At 39.8% G+C, this 14,990-nt stretch overlaps 1 protein-coding gene across 10 annotated transcripts in view; it reads right to left on the reverse strand.

Moving 5' to 3' along the window:
- Positions 1-14,990, reverse strand: part of Lingo2 (leucine rich repeat and Ig domain containing 2) — a 1,322,423-nt gene that overhangs the window by 1,035,187 nt on the left and 272,246 nt on the right. For all 10 annotated transcript variants that reach the window (XR_010066383.1, XR_010066382.1, XM_063287596.1 and 7 more), the window contains one exon: positions 2,429-2,525. The gene's annotated coding sequence lies outside the window, so the exon portion shown is untranslated. The remainder of the gene's footprint in view (positions 1-2,428; positions 2,526-14,990) is intronic.

The following is a 14,990-nucleotide window of genomic DNA, read 5'->3' on the forward strand; positions in this document are numbered from 1 at the left end:
TAGGCCCACTGCACTCACGCCTTCTAAAGCCTAACTTAGCAGGTGACTGTGAATTCAATGTTCACGAGCTTAAGCTAAACAAATATAGTCCCATTATTCCCATATGTGATTATTCTGGCTGCCATGAAATAAAACTCTTCATGGCTATAAAACTGAATTATCGTAGGATTAACAAGCAGCTGTGTCAGATGCACATTCTCCTGTTGCCAAGATTCAGGCCTGACCTTATCATGTTTTAACTTCGAAACTTGAGCCAATAACTTCTATTGGTAAGTTTTATGAGCCTCTGGAATAGAGGTAGCTGCGGGAAGATTTGGCACATTTTCAAATGGAAGGAAGCAACGACTTACGAGAATTTCAACTAACATTAGCCAAACTGCTACTCTTACGAATTTGACCTGCAGTCTTAAAATTGCTTGATTCAAAGCTTTATATGTACATGATAAAATGCAGTTATTGAACTATGAAATAGGTTCACAGGGTTATTATTAAACATACTTGTTTCTTAGATATATGTCCTAATGCTTACTTGATCAAGATTTTCCGTTTGAGTTCCAATACTAAAGCCCCTATTCTAGATCATAAAACTTAAAACTTCAAGACAGAGAAATGTCCAGTTCCAGTTAGAAGAATATACAAGGAGTGGTTTAGTCTCAATGACCACATTTTAAATATAGATTGCTGTCACTAGCAATCCCCAAGAGCAGCATTCCCTTCCTGGGAATATAAAGCAAGACTCTAACCTCCTTAAAACCTGAGAAATGTTGGCCCTAAAGGTACATATACAACACTCAGATACCACATGCAAATCTAAGGTAAATATATATTATCCTTAGCTTAGGAATACATTTTGGAAGTGATTATTACCTTAGCTCACTGTTTTTATGTAAGCATGAGGCTCTCATTCATTTCCCTCTTACAAATTACTGAATCATGCCAAACATTCATCATCATTGTGAAAAGATTCCAATACATTCTTTATCAGATATTTAGCTCAGCCATCTGTTACCAATTGTATCAATAGATCTTGAAGGGCAGTTGTCTTTTTATATCATTAGCAGTGATTCAAAAGCAGGTGGGTTGTACAGTCCAGGAAACCTTGCACTTTAGGCAATGTGACTCTCATGGCCTTCATTGAATTAAGGGTCTGGCCCTAGTGCTCAAATAAGGTGAGCAGCTATATCACTACCTAGAATTAAAAGGACGGCAAACAGTTTATTACATGTGGCCCTTCACCTAGCAAATTATGTGGCTATAAGACAACTACTATTTAATTTAAAGCAAAACTAACCATAATATGGGAATCTGGTGATCTTTATTTAGGAACTTCTACACAAGTTCAATATTCTTGAATTGAAATGTAATACATTATCAATAGTACACAAACAGCTTCATGAGTTATCTCAGAATGGATACACTGAAAACAGCTTTAGTGAGGACCTAACCCCTCTTCCCACTATAAGGAAGTACTGAGCACATTTTTATATTTACATCATGATGACACTGATGTGACTTCAATCTACTGAGTATTTGTAGTGCACTAGGCAAAAGGCAGATGCTATGCATATACTGTCTCTTAGTTCAGTAGCATCCTTTTAATACCTCATAACACGTCTATTGGTAAGGGAAATTCCCACATTTTTCGTTCTCAAGTTTATATAACAGTTACTTATAAGCTTCATTAATCCTTTTCATTGGTCATGCATTATTTGTATAAAGAAAGCCTACCATTTTCACATTCAAATATATTCACATATATAACAAAGATGACTAAGACAAATATCTCATAATGTTTTTCTAATATCCTTTTTTTAATCATGCAAATGTTGTGATGCATTTATCTATTAACTGTTTGATGACTTGAAGAAAAATGTCTTCAAGAATAATGGTATATAAATGAATATCATTTATGTTTTCTATTGAGAGGAGCCAAATATGGTTCTTTTCTAAATAATTGATTAAAACTTTGGGGTGTTGACATAAATCTAAATTTTTGCCTTCTCCATTGTCAGAGGGCTAAAGATTACATATCAGCAGGAATTACAATTGGTCCTGCCATCATCTGTCAGCAAGATTGGAAACAGGATTCCATTTTGCTCAAATTCTTGTTTTCATATCTGTGCTATGGCTATCATAAAATCTTCCAGGGCTCTTGTGATAACAGTAGCTAAAACAAATAAGATGCAAAATCGAAATGTTTCTTTAAGGGAGTTTTTGTTTATGCCGCAGACTACTTCAGTCCACTTGCAAAATAGTAAACAGGATTAAAAAATCTTAAACTTATAGATTTAGTTACAGTCATCATTTTACTCTATTATCAACTCATAATAGTAAAGCCACCACGCAGACTACACACAGAAACACACATAAATTATGTGCTTGACTTCACATTTCCCAGTGCCAACACATTTGAACTGTTTTTTCTTACCACAACATGAAGTACTTTCAGTGCAGATTCCAAGACTTCATTTGGGATACTTCACATATAAGGATTCTACATCTTGAAACCATCAGCAGCAGATTTCCTAAATAAAATGAAACAAAAGTCTTGGGAACATGAAAAAAATTAACCCTGACCAACAGTTTCCATCGGCTGCTTTTGCTTAAATTCTGAATAAAAATTACGTATGTATTCCCGAACTATAATTTCATGAGGCAAACTAATGTATTGATTTCCTGATGACATTATTGTTTGCATTTTCATGTAAATAATTTCATCATATGTGTTTTAATAATTCAATATATTATTTAATAATCATTTGGAAATATAATTAGAATGTAAGATAATTTTCACATCAAGGCATTTTCATTAAATTTAGTTTGAAACAAAATGTGCTAAATACCAGCTATAGCATACAACTGATAACATAAATGGTTAGAGAGATCACATTATACTTTATGGCTACTGTTAGAAAAAGATATATAATTTAAATATGTCATTACTCTGCCCGCCATGTTAAAGAGTTCACACTGTTTTAAGCATGTCAGTCAAGGTCTAACAATAAGTAGCTTTCCCAAGTTCTACCATTGGTTATTTCAAGATATCTGTAGACATCCTTTTAAGAGATGAGTTGAAAACATATAGAACACTTCAATCAGGGAAGCAGATAGGATAACTGCTGATTTCACCTACTCCTCTATTTCTACAAAGCCAATATCCAAGACTTAACCAGACCTCTGTAATTAAACATCTTCTGCAGCGTCTTTCACCCCTGCCCCCATCTGCAGCAGATCACACAAATCTTCCTGTCCAAATTCCTTCCTCACTTACCCTGTTATCCAAAGCCCAAATTCCAGTAAACTTTCTCCCAGATTCTACCAGCCAAGCCTGACAGAGAAGTAAGTAGGCTAATAGAGCAGGTAGGCAAACTTCAGCTTTTCATTCTCCTTCCTCTCCTTCATATCCAATTCCACAGTCCCATCCCCAGCTCTGTAGCAAAACACCTGTTGTGGCCTTTCCTCAATTTCTGTCTCGATTCCCAGAGATTAAGTAGATTCTGGTGTAAAGCCCAGCTTTTCTCTCTTCTGAGGTTCCTATCCTAGCTCGTTCCAATTACAAAATGTGAACTTCCAATATCTAGAAATATAATTTACCTGGAATCCACAGTGACCGCACATATCAGCATTCCATAAGAATGCCCCACCAGGCAACAAACAGTCATTATACTCTCCTATGAACAAGAAAGGAAACAGAAACCAAGGGAAAAATACCCATTCAGCACTGACAAGAACAGGTATCAGTGCCTAGAATAAAAACCAGTCCAAACCTAGATTTCTAGACCCCACCAAAAAAAACACAATCAATAACAGCCAAGACAATGTTGAGACAGGGAAAAACAGAGCAGAGATTCCTCAATTTTGCATTCTTGCTGTGACCATTTTAGGTTGAACTAGGATTTGATCTCATTGACAGAGAATTTTATAGAAAATTACCCAATTCTGTTTCTGAACCTTAGGTCAAGATGCTTCTACTAACTTTTCATCATGTTTTGCTTCAGGAAAGCCTCTTGCTGAAGCTGCTGAATAAGATACCAGGATGTGGTTTTTGTCTTTAAATACTTTATCCCTTAAAAATTCATCAGAACATTTGGGTCTCACATACCTGGATATAGCCCTAGGTGGGTGGAATAAAGAAAGATTTTCAGTTGGCTTTAAAGTGTCTGAGTGGTCATCACTAATAGGCATCTTGTAACAAAATGTCTAAACAAAATGTGAAAGAAAATAAATAAAATGGTTCATCCCCAGCAAAAGAAATAGAATCAATAAATAAAACATAAATTGAAGGAAACCTGAAAATAAAAACCACAGAAACTCAAATAAGAACCTTAAAGATATTCTTAATCAACAGAATAGAAGATTTGGAAGAATCTCAGGCATTAAAAATAACATACAAACAATAAATGACTCAGTCAAAGAAAATATTAACTCTAATAAATGCTGGCACCAAATGTCCAAGAAATCTGGAACGTTTTAAAGATCAAAACTCAGAATAATAGGAATATAGAAAGAAGACATGCAGGTCTTCTAAACAAAGAATTCACACCTGAGGAATGCCGAATGGCTGAGAAACACCTAAAGAAATGTTCAACATCTTTAGTCATAAGGGAAATGCAAATCAAAACAACCCTGAGATTTCACCTCACACCAGTGAGAATGGCTAAGATCAAAAACTCAGGTGACAGCAGATGCTGGCGAGGATGTGGAGAAAGAGGAACACTCCTCCATTGTTGGTGGGATTGCAGACTGGTAAAACCATTCTGGAAATCAGTCTGGAGGTTCCTCAGAAAATTGGACATTGAACTGCCTGAGGATCCAGCCATACCTCTCTTGGGCATATACCCAAAAGATGCCTCAACATATAAAAGAGACACGTGCTCCACTATGTTCATCGCAGCCTTATTTATAATAGCCAGAAACTGGAAAGAACCCAGATGCCCTTCAACAGAGGAATGGATACAGAAAATGTGGTACATCTACACAATGGAATATTATTCAGCTATCAAAAACAACGAGTTTATGAAATTCATAGGCAAATGGTTGGAACTGGAAAATATCATCCTGAGTGAGCTAACCCACTCACAGAAAGACATACATGGTATGCACTCATTGATAAGTGGCTATTAGCCCAAATGCTTGAATTACCCTAGATCCCTAGAACAAAGGAAACTCAAGACGGATGATCAAAATGTGAATGCTTCACTCCTTCTTTAAATGAGGAAAAAGAATACCCTTGGCAGGGAAGGGAGAGGCAAAGATTAAAACAGAGACTGAAGGAACACCCATTCAGAGCCTGCCCCACAGGTGGCCCATACATATACAGCCACCAATTAGACAAGATGGATGAAGCAAAGAAGTGCAGACCGACAGGAGCCGGATGTAGATCGCTCCTGAGAGACACAGCCAGAATACAGCAAATACAGAGGCGAATGCCAGCAGCAAACCACTGAACTGAGAATAGGTCCCCCGTTGAAGGAATCAGAGAAAGAACTGGAAGAGCTTGAAGGTGCTCGAGACCCCAAAAGTACAACAATGTCAAGCAACCAGAGCTTCCAGGGACTAAGCCACTACCTAAAGACTATACATGGACTGACCCTGGACTCTGTCCCCATAGGTAGCAATGAATATCCTAGTAAGAGCACCAGTGGAAGGGGAAGCCCTGGGTCCTGCTAAGACTGAACCCCCAGTGAACTAGACTATGCGGGGAGGGTGGCAATGGGGGGAGGTTTGGGAGGGGAACACCCATAAGGAAGGGGAGGGGGGAGGGTGATGTTTGTCCGGAAACCGGGAAAGGGAATAACACTTGAAATGTATATAAGAAATACTCAAGTTAATAAAAAAAAAAAAAGAATTAAGACATCAAAAAAAAAAACTCAGAATAATAGGAATATAGAAAGAAGACATGCAGGTCAATGACATAGAAACTATTCTATACATAATAATAGAAGAAAATTTTCCTAACCTAAAAAAGGGGTTATCTATCAAGGTATAAGGAGCATATAGAAAAAAAGTAGACTAGACCAGAAAACACAATTCCCCTAGGTTAATAATAATCAAAACACTAAACTTACAGAAGAAATAAAGAATATAAGAGCTGAAGTGGAAACAGATCACGTATCATATGAAGGCAGCACTATTAGAATAACATTTGACTTTTCAATGGAGACTCTAAATGCCAGAGAGGCTGCATAGCTGCTCTCCAGACTACAAAAGGCCACAGATGCCAGCCCCGAATACTATACCCAGCCAAAACTTTCAATTACAATAGAAGAAGTAAAAAGTATCTTCTATAATAACACCAAATTTAATCAAAATCTATCATTAGATCCAGTCCTAGGGATGGTGCTAGAAGAAACACTCAAAAGTAAAGTAGTTAATCACAGCAACATAAGTAATAATAAATAACCCAGACCAGCAAATTAAAAGAATGGAAATACAGAGAGAGAGAGAGAGAGAGAGAGAGAGAGAGAGAGAGAGAGAGAGAGAGAAGGAAGAGGAGGAGGAGGAGGACAAGAGGAGGAGGAGAAGAAGGAGAAGGGGAGGAAAGGGAGGGGCAGGGAGGGGGAGAGGGGGAAGGAGAGAGAACAATAGACTATAAGGAATTGACAAAAAGCTCATTTGTATCTTTCAACATCAATTGTCTCAATTCCCCAGTAAGAAGATTAAGACTTACAGAATGGAAGCTAAAACAGGATCCATCCTTCTGTTGCCATTAAGAAACAAACCTTAACATCTAGGATTAGATATTATCCCCGGGTAAAAGGATGAGAAAATATGTCCCAAGTGAATGGACTCAAGGAGCAAGCTAATGTGTCCATTTGTATGTAAACAACAAACCAAGATTAGATATCAAGAAAACAATTATGCCAATTAAAAGTGAGATGCAGCAGCAGCTCTCTGCTCCCAAACCCCGTGGGAGAGAGACCCCACCACCTGATCAGGTGGGCACTCCTGAGGCTGCAGAGCGGAGGAGACCACCAACACTGCACACCCCTGCCCACATCCCTGGCCCAAGAGGCAACTGTATAAGGCCTCTGGGTTCCCGTAGGGGAGGGCCCGGGAGCGGCAGGACCCCTGCGCCTGAGACACTGCCGGAACCTGAAGGAAACAGACCGGATAAACAGTTCTCTGCACCCAAATCCCGTGGGAGGGAGAGCTGAACCTTCAGAGAGGCGGACACGCCTGGGAAACCAGAAGAGACTGCACTCTGTGCACATCCAGGCGCCAGAGGAAAACACCAAACGCCATCTGGAACCCTGGTGCACGGAGGCTCCCGGAAAGAGCGGCGCAGATCTTCCCGGTTGCTGCCACAGCGGAGAGGACTTGGGCAGTACCCCACGAGCAAACTTGAGCCTTGGAACTGCAGGTAGGACCAACTTTTCCCTTGCAAGAAACCTGCCTGGTGAACTCAGGACACACAGAGGCAAAGTTCCTCTAAGGCCGGGCACTTCCTGTGTTTACCGGAAGTCCCACACCTGCGGATCTCGGACCGCAGCAGCTCTCTGCTCCCAAACCCCGTGGGAGAGAGACCTCACCGCCTGATCAGGTGGGCACTCCTGAGGCTGCAGAGCGGAGGAGACCACCAACACTGCCCACCCCTGCCCACATCCCTGGCCCAAGAGGCAACTGTATAAGGCCTCTGGGTTCCCGTAGGGGAGGGCCCGGGAGCGGCAGGACCCCTGCGCCTGAGACACTGCTGGAACCTGAAGGAAACAGACCGGATAAACAGTTCTCTGCACCCAAATCCCGAGGGAGGGAGAGCTGAACCTTCAGAGAGGCGGACACGCCTGGGAAACCAGAAGAGACTGCACTCTGTGCACATCCAGGCGCCAGAGGAAAACACCAAATGCCATCTGGAACCCTGGTGCACGGAGGCTCCCGGAAGGAGCGGCACAGATTTTCCCGGTTGCTGCCACAGCAGAGAGGACTTAGGCAGTACCCCACGAGCAAACTTGAGCCTTGGAACCACAGGTAGGACCAATTTTTCCCCTGCAAGAAACCTGCCTGGTGAACTCAAGGCACAGGCCCACAGGAACAGCTGAAGACCTGTAGAGAGGAAAAACTACACGCCCGAAAGCAGAACACTCTGTCCCCATAACTGGCTGAAAGAAAACAGGAAAACAGGTCTACAGCACTCCTGACACACAGGTTATAGGACAGTCTAGCCACAGTCAGAAATAGCAGAACAAAGTAACACTAGAGATAATCTGATGGCGAGAGGCAAGCACAGGAACCCAAGCAACAGAAACCAAGACTACATGGCATCATCGGAGCCCAATTCTCCCACCAAAGCAAACACGGAATATCCAAACACACCAGAAAAGCAAGACCTAGTTTCAAAATCATATTTGATCATGATGCTGGAGGACTTCAAGAAAGACATAAAGAACTCCCTTAGAGAACAAGTAGAAGCCTACAGAGAGGAATCGCAAAAATCCCTGAAAGAATTCCAGGAAAACACAATCAAACAGTTGAAGGAATTAAAAATGGAAATAGAAGCAATCAAGAAAGAACACATGGAAACAACCCTGGACATAGAAAATCAAAAGAAAAGACAAGGAGCTGTAGATACAAGCTTCACCAACAGAATTCAAGAGATGGAAGAGAGAATCTCGGGAGCAGAAGATTCCATAGAAATCATTGACTCAACTGTCAAAGATAATGTAAAGCGGAAAAAGCTACTGGTCCAAAACATACAGGAAATCCAGGACTCAATGAGAAGATCAAACCTAAGGATAATAGGTATAGAAGAGAGTGAAGACTCCCAGCTCAAAGGACCAGTAAATATCTTCAACAAAATCATAGAAGAAAACTTCCCTAACCTAAAAAAAGAGATACCCATAGGCATACAAGAAGCCTACAGAACTCCAAATAGATTGGACCAGAAAAGAAACACCTCCCGTCACATAATTGTCAAAACACCAAACACACAAAATAAAGAAAGAATATTAAAAGCAGTAAGGGAAAAAGGTCAAGTAACATATAAAGGGAGACCTATCAGAATCACACCAGACTTTTCGCCAGAAACTATGAAGGCCAGAAGATCCTGGACAGATGTAATACAGACCCTAAGAGAACACAAATGCCAGCCCAGGTTACTGTATCCTGCAAAACTCTCAATTAACATAGATGGAGAAACCAAGATATTCCATGACAAAACCAAATTTACACAATATCTTTCTACAAATCCAGCACTACAAAGGATAATAAAGGGTAAAGCCCAACATAAGGAGGCAAGCTATACCCTAGAAGCAAGAAACTAATCATCTTGGCAACAAAACAAAGAGAATGAATGCACACAATCATAACCTCACTTCCAAATATGAATATAACAGGAAGCAATAATCACTATTCCTTAATATCTCTCAATATCAATGGCCTCAACTCCCCAATAAAAAGACATAGATTAACAAACTGGATATGCAACGAGGACCCTGCATTCTGCTGCCTACAGGAAACACACCTCAGAGACAAAGACAGACATTACCTCAGAGTGAAAGGCTGGAAAACAATTTTCCAAGCAAATGGTCAGAAGAAGAAAGCTGGAGTAGCCATTCTAATATCAAATAAAATCAATTTTCAACTAAAAGTCATCAAAAAAGATAAGGAAGGACACTTCATATTCATCAAAGGAAAAATCCACCAAGATGAAGTATCAATCCTAAATATCTATGCCCCAAATACAAGGGCACCTACATATGTAAAAGAAACCTTACTAAAGCTCAAAACACACATTGCACCTCACACAATAATAGTGGGAGATTTCAACACCCCACTCTCATCAATGGACAGATCATGGAAACAGAAATTAAACAGAGATGTATACAGACTAAGAGAAGTCATGAGCCAAATGGACTTAACAGATATTTATAGAACATTCTATCCTAAAGCAAAAGGATATACCTTCTTCTCAGCTCCTCATGGTACTTTCTCCAAAATTGACCATATAATTGGTCAAAAAACGGGCCTCAACAGGTACAGAAAGATAGAAATAATCCCATGCGTGCTATCGGACCACCACGGCCTAAAACTGGTCTTCAATAACAATAAGGGAAGAATGACCACATATACATGGAAATTGAACAATGCTCTACTCAATGATAACCTGGTCAAGGAAGAAATAAAGAAAGAAATTAAAAACTTTTTAGAATTTAATGAAAATGAAGGTACAACATACCCAAACTTATGGGACACAATGAAAGCTGTGCTAAGAGGAAAACTCATAGCGCTGAGTGCCTGCAGAAAGAAACAGGAAAGAGCATATGTCAGCAGCTTGACAGCACACCTAAAAGCTCTAGAACAAAAAGAAGCAAATACACCCAGGAGGAGTAGAAGGCAGGAAATAATCAAACTCAGAGCTGAAATCAACCAAGTAGAAACAAAAAGGACCATAGAAAGAATCAACAGAACCAAAAGTTGGTTCTTTGAGAAAATCAACAAGATAGATAAACCCTTAGCCAGACTAACGAGAGGACACAGAGAGTGTGTCCAAATTAACAAAATCAGAAATGAAAAGGGAGACATAGCTACAGATTCAGAGGAAATTCAAAAAATCTTCAGATCTTACTATAAAAACCTATATTCAACAAAACTTGAAAATCTTCAGGAAATGGACAATTTCCTAGACAGATACCAGGTATCGAAGTTAAATCAGGAACAGATAAACCAGTTAAACAACCCCATAACTCCTAAGGAAATAGAAGCAGTCATTAAAGGTCTCCCAACCAAAAAGAGCCCAGGTCCAGACGGGTTTAGTGCAGAATTCTATCAAAACTTCATAGAAGACCTTATACCAATATTATCCAAACTATTCCACAAAATTGAAACAGATGGAGCCCTACCGAATTCCTTCTATGAAGCCACAATTACTCTTATACCTAAACCACACAAAGACCCAACAAAGAAAGAGAACTTCAGACCAATTTCCCTTATGAATATCGACGCAAAATACTCAATAAAATTCTGGCAAACAGAATTCAAGAGCACATCAAAACAATCATCCACCATGATCAAGTAGGCTTCATCCCAGGCATGCAGGGATGGTTTAATATAAGGAAAACCATCAACGTGATCCATCATATAAACAAACTGAAAGAACAGAACCACATGATCATTTCATTAGATGCTGAGAAAGCATTTGACAAAATTCAACACCCCTTCATGATAAAAGTCCTGGAAAGAATAGGTATTCAAGGCCCATACCTAAACATAGTAAAAGCCATATACAGCAAACCAGTTGCTAACATTAAACTAAATGGAGAGAAACTTGAAGCAATCCCACTAAAATCAGGGACTAGACAAGGCTGCCCACTCTCTCCCTACTTATTCAATATAGTTCTTGAAGTTCTAGCCAGAGCAATCAGACAACAAAAGGAGATCAAGGGGATACAGATCGGAAAAGAAGAGGTCAAAATATCACTATTTGCAGACGACATGATAGTATATTTAAGTGATCCCAAAAGTTCCACCAGAGAACTACTAAAGCTGATAAACAACTTCAGCAAAGTGGCTGGGTATAAAATTAACTCAAATAAATCAGTTGCCTTCCTCTATACAAAAGAGAAACAAGCCGAGAAAGAAATTAGGGAAACGACACCCTTCATAATAGACCCAAATAATATAAAGTACCTCGGTGTGACTTTAACCAAGCAAGTAAAAGATCTGTACAATAAGAACTTCAAGACACTGAGGAAAGAAATTGAAGAAGACCTCAGAAGATGGAAAGATCTCCCATGCTCATGGATTGGCAGGATTAATATAGTAAAAATGGCCATTTTACCAAAAGCAATCTACAGATTCAATGCAATCCCCATCAAAATACCAATCCAATTCTTCAAAGAGTTAGACAGAACAATTTGCAAATTCATCTGGAATAACAAAAAACCCAGGATAGCTAAAGCTATCCTCAACAATAAGAGGACTTCAGGGGGAATCACTATCCCTGAACTCAAGCAGTAGTACAGAGCAATAGTGATAAAAACTGCATGGTATTGGTACAGAGACAGACAGATAGACCAATGGAATAGAATTGAAGACCCAGAAATGAACCCACACACCTATGGTCACTTGATTTTTGACAAAGGAGCCAAAACCATCCAATGGAAAAAAGATAGCATTTTCAGCAAATGGTGCTGGTTCAACTGGAGGGCAACATGTAGAAGAATGCAGATCGATCCATGCTTATCACCCTGTACAAAGCTTAAGTCCAAGTGGATCAAGGACCTCCACATCAAACCAGACACACTCAAACTAATAGAAGAAAAACTAGGGAAGCATCTGGAACACATGGGCACTGGAAAAAATTTCCTGAACAAAACACCAATGGCTTATGCTCTAAGATCAAGAATCGACAAATGGGATCTCATAAAACTGCAAAGCTTCTGTAAGGCAAAGGACACTGTGGTTAGGACAAAACGGCAACCAACAGATTGGGAAAAGATCTTTACCAATCCTACAACAGATAGAGGCCTTATATCCAAAATATACAAAGAACTCAAGAAGTTAGACCGCAGGGAAACAAATAACCCTATTAAAAAATGGGGTTCAGAGCTAAACAAGGAATTCACAGCTGAGGAATGCCGAATGGCTGAGAAACACCTAAAGAAATGTTCAACATCTTTAGTCATAAGGGAAATGCAAATCAAAACAACCCTGAGATTTCACCTCACACCAGTGAGAATGGCTAAGATCAAAAACTCAGGTGACAGCAGATGCTGGCGAGGATGTGGAGAAAGAGGAACACTCCTCCATTGTTGGTGGGATTGCAGACTGGTAAAACCATTCTGGAAATCAGTCTGGAGGTTCCTCAGAAAATTGGACATTGAACTGCCTGAGGATCCAGCCATACCTCTCTTGGGCATATACCCAAAAGATGCCTCAACATATAAAAGAGACACGTGCTCCACTATGTTCATCGCAGCCTTATTTATAATAGCCAGAAACTGGAAAGAACCCAGATGCCCTTCAACAGAGGAATGGATACAGAAAATGTGGTACATCTACACAATGGAATATTACTCAGCTATCAAAAACAACGAGTTTATGAAATTCGTAGGCAAATGGTTGGAACTGGAAAATATCATCCTGAGTGAGCTAACCCAATCACAGAAAGACATACATGGTATGCACTCATTGATAAGTGGCTATTAGCCCAAATGCTTGAATTACCCTAGATCCCTAGAACAAAGGAAACTCAAGACGGATGATCAAAATGTGAATGCTTCACTCCTTCTTTAAATGAGGAAAAAGAATACCCTTGGCAGGGAAGGGAGAGGCAAAGATTAAAACAGAGACTGAAGGAACACCCATTCAGAGCCTGCCCCACAGGTGGCCCATACATATACAGCCACCCAATTAGACAGGATGGATGAAGCAAAGAAGTGCAGACCGACAGGAGCCGGATGTAGATCGCTCCTGAGAGACACAGCCAGAATACAGCAAATACAGAGGCGAATGCCAGCAGCAAACCACTGAACTGAGAATAGGTCCCCCGTTGAAGGAATCAGAGAAAGAACTGGAAGAGCTTGAAGGTGCTTGAGACCCCAAAAGTACAACAATGTCAAGCAACCAGAGCTTCCAGGGACTAAGCCACTACCTAAAGACTATACATGGACTGACCCTGGACTCTGTCCCCATAGGTAGCAATGAATATCCTAGTAAGAGCACCAGTGGAAGGGGAAGACCTGGGTCCTGCTAAGACTGAACCCCCAGTGAACTAGACTATGCGGGGAGGGTGGCAACGGGAGGAGGTTTGGGAGGGGAACACCCATAAGGAAGGGGAGGGGGGAGGGTGATGTTTGTCCGGAAACCGGGAAAGGGAATAACACTTGAAATGTATATAAGAAATACTCAAGTTAATAAAAAAAAAAAAAAGAATTAAGACATCAAAAAAAAACTCAGAATAATAAGAATATAGAAAGAAGACATGCAGGTCAATGACATAGAAACTATTCTATACATAATAATAGAAGAAAATTTTCCTAACCTAAAAAAGGGGTTATCTATCAAGGTATAAGGAGCATATAGAAAAAAAGTAGACTAGACCAGAAAACACAATTCCCCTAGGTTAATAATAATCAAAACACTAAACTTACAGAAGAAATAAAGAATATAAGAGCTGAAGTGGAAAAAGATCACGTATCATATGAAGGCAGCACTATTAGAATAACATTTGACTTTTCAATGGAGACTCTAAATGCCAGAGAGGCTGCATAGCTGCTCTCCAGACTACAAAAGGCCACAGATGCCAGCCCCGAATACTATACCCAGCCAAAACTTTCAATTACAATAGAAGAAGTAAAAAGTATCTTCTATAATAACACCAAATTTAATCAAAATCTATCATTAGATCCAGTCCTAGGGATGGTGCTAGAAGAAACACTCAAAAGTAAAGTAGTTAATCACAGCAACATAAGTAATAATAAATAACCCAGACCAGCAAATTAAAAGAATGGAAATACAGAGAGAGAGAGAGAGAGAGAGAGAGAGAGAGAGAGAGAGAGAGAGAAGGAAGAGGAGGAGGAGGAGGACAAGAGGAGGAGGAGAAGAAGGAGAAGGGGAGGAAAGGGAGGGGCAGGGAGGGGGAGAGGGGGAAGGAGAGAGAACAATAGACTATAAGGAATTGACAAAAAGCTCATTTGTATCTTTCAACATCAATTGTCTCAATTCCCCAGTAAGAAGATTAAGACTTACAGAATGGAAGCTAAAACAGGATCCATCCTTCTGTTGCCATTAAGAAATGAACCTTAACATCTAGGATTAGATATTATCCCCGGGTAAAAGGATGAGAAAATATGTCCCAAGTGAATGGACTCAAGGAGCAAGCTAATGTGTCCATTTGTATGTAAACAACAAACCAAGATTAGATATCAAGAAAACAATTATGCCAATTAAAAGTGAGATGCAGATTTAAATGGAAAATTGTCTAAAGAGAAAACTCAAATGGCTCAGAAACAATTAATGTTTAACACCCAAATGCCAGAAGGATATACATA

The sequence above is a fragment of the Rattus norvegicus genome, chromosome 5 (assembly GCF_036323735.1).
Source record: "Rattus norvegicus strain BN/NHsdMcwi chromosome 5, GRCr8, whole genome shotgun sequence".
Lineage (NCBI taxonomy): Eukaryota > Metazoa > Chordata > Mammalia > Rodentia > Muridae > Rattus > Rattus norvegicus.